This window comes from Canis aureus, chromosome 11, assembly GCF_053574225.1.
Source record: "Canis aureus isolate CA01 chromosome 11, VMU_Caureus_v.1.0, whole genome shotgun sequence".
Taxonomy (NCBI): domain Eukaryota; kingdom Metazoa; phylum Chordata; class Mammalia; order Carnivora; family Canidae; genus Canis; species Canis aureus.
In genome coordinates, this window is record NC_135621.1 from 54,157,622 (window position 1) to 54,163,621 (window position 6,000).

The following is a 6,000-nucleotide window of genomic DNA, read 5'->3' on the forward strand; positions in this document are numbered from 1 at the left end:
CACTGGTTTCTCTGTACATGGGCAGACTGGAATACTTTTAGCCTTTCAGGTGTGGCCCACAACACTGCCTCGTGTGAGCAGTCTAAGAAAAATGGACTCCCAAATTGTAGAACATGATGGAGACATAGAAAGAACACGCAGTTTAAAGGCAGGAAGAAAACCACCACCTGCATGTACTTCATGACTCTGTCTCAGTCTGACTGTTTGTCCTTGAGTCAATCATTTGACATCTCCAAACCTCAGTTCCCTCTGCCGTCAATGAGAATAGCAAATTTATCCTGGATCATCACTGCCAGGATGAAATGAGATCACATTACAAAAATACCTGAGCATCTACTAGGAATTCAGATAGACCCAGTCACAGATATGATTAAGTATCTCCAATCACATAGGTTCCGTTTATCCTCTTTCAGGCTACGCATAGCTTTTTCATTTTTCTTTGACTCGATTTTACTTCATAAATCTTTCTACCACGACCCCAACAGATGTGCTATTTAATCAAACTAAACCTGTCTAATTCCACCTTATGTTATAAATCATACCTAACCTGTCTAAAATCCTTTAATACATAATGGCTTCCCATAAGCTTTTCAAATGAGTAAATCCAAGACACTAATTGAAAATGAACTTGTACAGCAGAGCAGATCTCTGCTGCTTCTCAGAAGGGAGGTTGCTGGTCTCCTTGAAAGTGAAAGCTCTTCATTTACAATGCAAAAAAGAAAAAAAAAAGCTATTGAGAACAGAGTGAGGTGTGCAGGGCCATGTTTCTCAAAGTTTGGTCTATAGATGATGCATTGATGTCTTGGGGCAGAGTTCAGATGCCTGTGAAATGAACCAGGTCACTATATTAATTAGGCCTGCTCCTGCACGTATTGATGGATCACGACAAAGTAGGGAGGACTGCAAGAGCCCATCTTCTCTTCCAGTGTTCTCAGGGCAAAAGGTACTTTTAAATAATGGCAGAGTAGCTACACAAATTGACACACAGAAGAGGTCCTCTCTATTGGGATAAAAATGGCTTATATATTCCTTCCCTTTCCTGAAAGGTAAAAGCATAGTCTGAAAGAAGTTGAATAACAATGATATGATTTGTTTCATGAATAGCCTGTGAGAATTAGAAATGCCATTAAGTATTCTTCAGGCAGGCAACATAGCATGAGTCAGCATACATATGTAGCCGAAAAGACAATGATATGAACAATTCTCTCAGGGTGTTTTCTACTACATTATCTCTATCATTAAAACCATTTAATGTAAAACCCGAAGAATGCATTCCTTATTCTCAAAAGGCAAAACCAAGCTGAAAATTCCAGAAGAAAGCCTGGGTAAGTGTAATCTGATCAATGTTTTTGTTAAGGCCATAAAAGAAAATTCTCCATCATCATTCTTAACCATACTTACTAATGTAAATACCAAATGTACCACCTTAAGTATTGACAGAGAATGAAAAAGAATGTGACTTTAAACTTGGGATTCTAATGAGATTTTGTTAAAAGTTCACACTTCTTAGATGGGGTACAAACCTCGTCAGTAAATGAATTAGTTTTTGGCTATTTTCTAATCTCATTATACCTTTTGTCAGTAGAATGATTTATCAGAATTACAATGCCTAATGCTGTATATCTCGTGAAATATGGTCATCTAGCCCAAGACAGTATCATCATTTGACTCTCTCAATGTATGATATTTTCATTAGCGGCAGGATATTCATCCTGCCCCTCTAGTCAGCAGAGCTATAAATAGGGAGGCCAGCCAACCAAATCACACAATATTGAAAAGGTCAAAGAAGTACAGTATATTACTATAATTTACAGAATACTGCTCATGAAGTATTAGAACTCTTGACACATTATTTAGGTGCAGAAAAAACAATGAAAACATAAAACAGTGTGCAATGGTTGCGTTACCATTGCTGTGATTGTAGAGATAGTACTGAAAGAAGCTTTCCTGTGTAGTTAAACAGGAACTGGACAAGCATGAAAGTCTATTCAGACAGTCAATAACAAAATTAAAGTGGTGTTTCCTTTCATTCAAACCTTAAAGAAAAGGAAAGGGAGGAAAAATAAAGGAAAGAAGCACACTGGTCAGGACACAGTCTATTTGCCTGGTCCCCGAAACCAAAACTTATGATCTAATTGGCAGAGCTGAAAGATCCCTCTAAAAACACTTGTGAATCAGGCATATATAGATAAATTTTGGCAGGGTCACATCAATGATAGGGGATGAACACATAGAGACAAACTACATAGATCTAAGTCTCACCTTATGTTTTTGCTCTTAATTCTTGCTTGAATTGTCCAATTACCTTTATGATTGACTTAAAGAGCAAAAAAGATAATTGCTCGTGTGCATGTAAGCAAATGGTTATTTATGGGAAAAGCCCATATAACTTGGTAAATGAATGATAAAACCCAAATCTTATTCTTTGGTAAGAAGAGCTTAAAGAGGGCCATATTTAAAACCTTTCACTACCAGTTTTCCCCAGAATTCTTACCCAAATTCTAGAAATTCTATTGCACTTCTTGAAGGACATTGATTGCCAGACATTCTGTAAGATGTGGCAGAAAGTGGAAGAAAGCATAGTTCCAAATTCCAAATCTACCACTTTCTCTCTCTCTTCACCACCCTTGTCTTAGGATAGGTCATTCTTTTCCACTACTCAAAGTTGTTTTTTTTTTTTTCCCTTAAATAGACAATTATCCCTCTAATGCATTCTTTATATTCTTACCAAAGAGAATTTTTCTAAAATCAAAATGTGAGTTGCCTGGGTGGCTCAGTCGGTTAAGTGTTGGACTCTTGACTGCAGCTCATGTCATGATCTCAGGGTCCTGGGATTGAGCCCAACATTGAACCCAGAGTGGGCTCTGTGCTCTGTGGGGACTCTGCTTGAAGATTTCTCTCCCTTTCCCTCTGTGGCTCCCCCTACTCTCATGCCCATTCTCTCTCTCCCAAATAAATAAGTAAATCTTAAAACAATAAAATACAATAAAAATCTGTTATTGTTTCCTTGGAGATTTAAACTTTTCCTTGTTTTCCCATCTTTTCCAGCATGCAAGCTTTCCACCTGCCATCCATGACCCTTCAGGAGTTGAGTCCTGCCGGGTCTTCTGGCTGTCCCTTCCTCAGAAATACATTGGCATCGGAAATCCCTGCGACCACCCATAGAGATCCTGCAGAGAACCCCCACACGAAGACTGACCACCTCAGCTACCACCTTTCCTTTTAAAAGAACAGAGAAGGGTAGAACAACTACTGTCCTTTTTCCATTTAATGTCACTGGGCCTTTATCTAAAGTAGAATTAAAAGTCCACAAAATAGTTCAAAAATCACTACATTTGTCTCAAGGTAGAATGAATACTTTACAAATGCTCTCCTTAGATTTGCTATTATATGCTGATCTCCCCAAAATACTAACTAAACAGGAGACAGCAAAAAGGGTGGGAGGAGCTTAAGAGGAAAGAGAAACAAAAGAAGGGAAGGAGGGAAGGAAAAAAATAAATGATCTCAGGTGAACTAATCTAATAGAGTTTTTTGCCATGGGTTCAGGCTACTGGCTTGATTCTGATATGAGTCTATAAATTGTGCCTCTAAATATTTTTAATCAAAGGCCAAAGCATGCCTTCCATCTTCTAAATGAGTCACCTGGGAATTTTCCTGCAGAAAAATTGTTTTCGGCTACCGATAAACGAACAAACAAAATCTGTCTTCTGCTACCAAACATGAATGAGGAATACCAGTTCTGCTGAGAGGGCCATGTGCACAATTGAAATCACACCTTCTAGGCAGAACACATAAGGCAGACTAGGAAAACCTAAATATTGCTGTGTTTTGCAATTTGTGGGCAAAGCGTGGCACTGGAAATCATTTAATTTGTTCTTATTTCTTCATGTTCTAAAATTACCAGGTCGCTATGATGAAAAGACCAAAATAGCTACAGTGTGGAGAAGGAAGGCCATCTAAAGTTAGACAAATACCATGACCACCCCATTTAAAATGCCAGCCCAAGCTGCTCACACTTTATGTATACTTATTCTTTATTTTCTAGGCATCACATACATGTACCTGGAATTATATAATCCTTTATTATTGAAAATCATTTTGTCTGGTGGAAGAGACTGATTTAGACATATATTAAAGATGTGTTAGTATATGTTCCTTTTTTTTTTTAAGATTTATTTATTTATTCATGAGAGAGAGAGAGAGGCAGAGACATAGGCAGAGGGAGAAGGAGGCTCCACGCAGGGAGCCCGACGTGGGACTCGATCCCAGGACCCTGGGATCACGCCCTGAGCCAAAGGCAGACACTCAACTGCTGAGTCACCCAGGTGTCCCAGTATATGTTCCTCTAATATTACTAAGCATTTATGATTATGGAAGATGAATACAGTATATTTTAAAAGATAACAATAAAGGAACCAGTGACATCTTCCTTTGAATATTAATAAAAATGAAACATTTTTTTTTCCAAACTGGCTATCTTTTTCTCCCCTCGCCCACCCCCCCCCCCCCAAAAAAAAAACGTCAGCACTAACACCATATTGTTAATAACTTATTCCTAGGTCTTGACCAAAATCTTTCATGGGATAAGTACTTAAGTAATATTTGTTAAATAAAAGCAAGATCCTAAAACTAATGTTTGCTGCCCCCATAATATTTCACATGTTAGTTCCTCTTTCTTGAAAGTCTTTCCTTATCTTTATTCATAGATATAATTGTAATCTATCAATCAAACCCTAACTCAAATGTTGCTTCTTCTGTGGTCCTGTTCACTATTTGTCATTCCCTCCTCTCTCCTCTCTTTGTACATATGTAGGATGTACTATGCTCATAAAGTTAAATTATATTTTATGTTTTCTTTTTTCTAAAGCTATTCAGATCTCAAAACTGGGCTCACCCTCCCAATCATAACATTCCTGTGGTCTAAGGTGACCACTCTTCCTTGGTTACCTAAAACAGTATCTATTTATGCCTGTATTTCCCACTGACCTCTTTATAGCACCCTCTTTTATTACAAAACATGCCTCTGTTTGGAGGATAAATTATGTCATCATTCAACTTTTGTTACTATTGCCAACTGATTAAATTCTAAGCCAATTTACAGAGACCCTTCAGTTCTATTTGATCAAAACTCGATTTATCTGACCTCTGCCTCATTCACTGGGGTCTCAAAGGGTCCTACCTGTACCTTGGTGATTGCCTTTCTAGGCATTGGACTCCTATTTTCTTTAGTTTTTTACTTACCTCGCGCATATTTCCTGGTTGGAACTCTTTTCTATACTTCTGGTTCCACAGAGCTTTTTTACTATTCTGGTACCTTGTCAGAATCCAGACAGCTAGGTCAGTCTTGACCTCATCTTGAAGAGGACAGAAGGGTTCAGATAACACATCCCTATCTCTTACCAGATAAAATGGAATTATTTCTTTCTCTCCCAAATACTGTGTATACTTTCTAGCACATAGTAGAGTCTCAATATTTATTGAATTAAACTACAGAGGAAAAAAAAATAAACTACAGAGGAACTGGGTCAGGGGTTGAATTGTGTCCTTTCAAAATTCACATGTTAAAGTCATAATCCCCAGTATATTACGACATAACATTTTGGAGGTGAGATCTTTATAGGGGTAACCAAACACCCAGATTATTAGAGTGAGTCCTAACCCGACGTGACTGTTGTTCTTATTAAAAAGGGGAAATATAGACCCACAGAGACACATCCAGGGAAGATGGCCGTCTACAAGCTAAGGAGACTGGCCTAGAACAGAGCCTTCCTTCAGACCCTTCAGAGAGAACCAACCCTGATGCAACTTGACCTTAGACTTCTAACCTTCAGAACTGTGAAATAATATATTTCTTTTGTTTGATCCATGCAATCTATGGCACTTAGTTACAGGAGCCCTAACAAACTAAAACAAACTTCATTGCATTTTCTCACTATAAAATAAGATAGTAAGACTGACTACCTCATGGGGTCTGTGTGAGGATTAAAAGAGAGAGTTTAT

The 6,000-nt window shown here is 38.0% G+C and overlaps 1 long non-coding RNA gene across 1 annotated transcript in view; it reads right to left on the minus strand.

Moving 5' to 3' along the window:
• The window catches only part of LOC144324121 (uncharacterized), a 218,840-nt gene extending 213,321 nt beyond the window's left edge, over nucleotides 1–5,519 (minus strand). Inside the window, exon 1 of the long non-coding RNA XR_013389530.1 lies at nucleotides 5,242–5,519. This is a non-coding gene — a long non-coding RNA (uncharacterized LOC144324121). The remainder of the gene's footprint in view (nucleotides 1–5,241) is intronic.
• Between the last annotated feature and the right edge of the window lie 481 nt (nucleotides 5,520–6,000).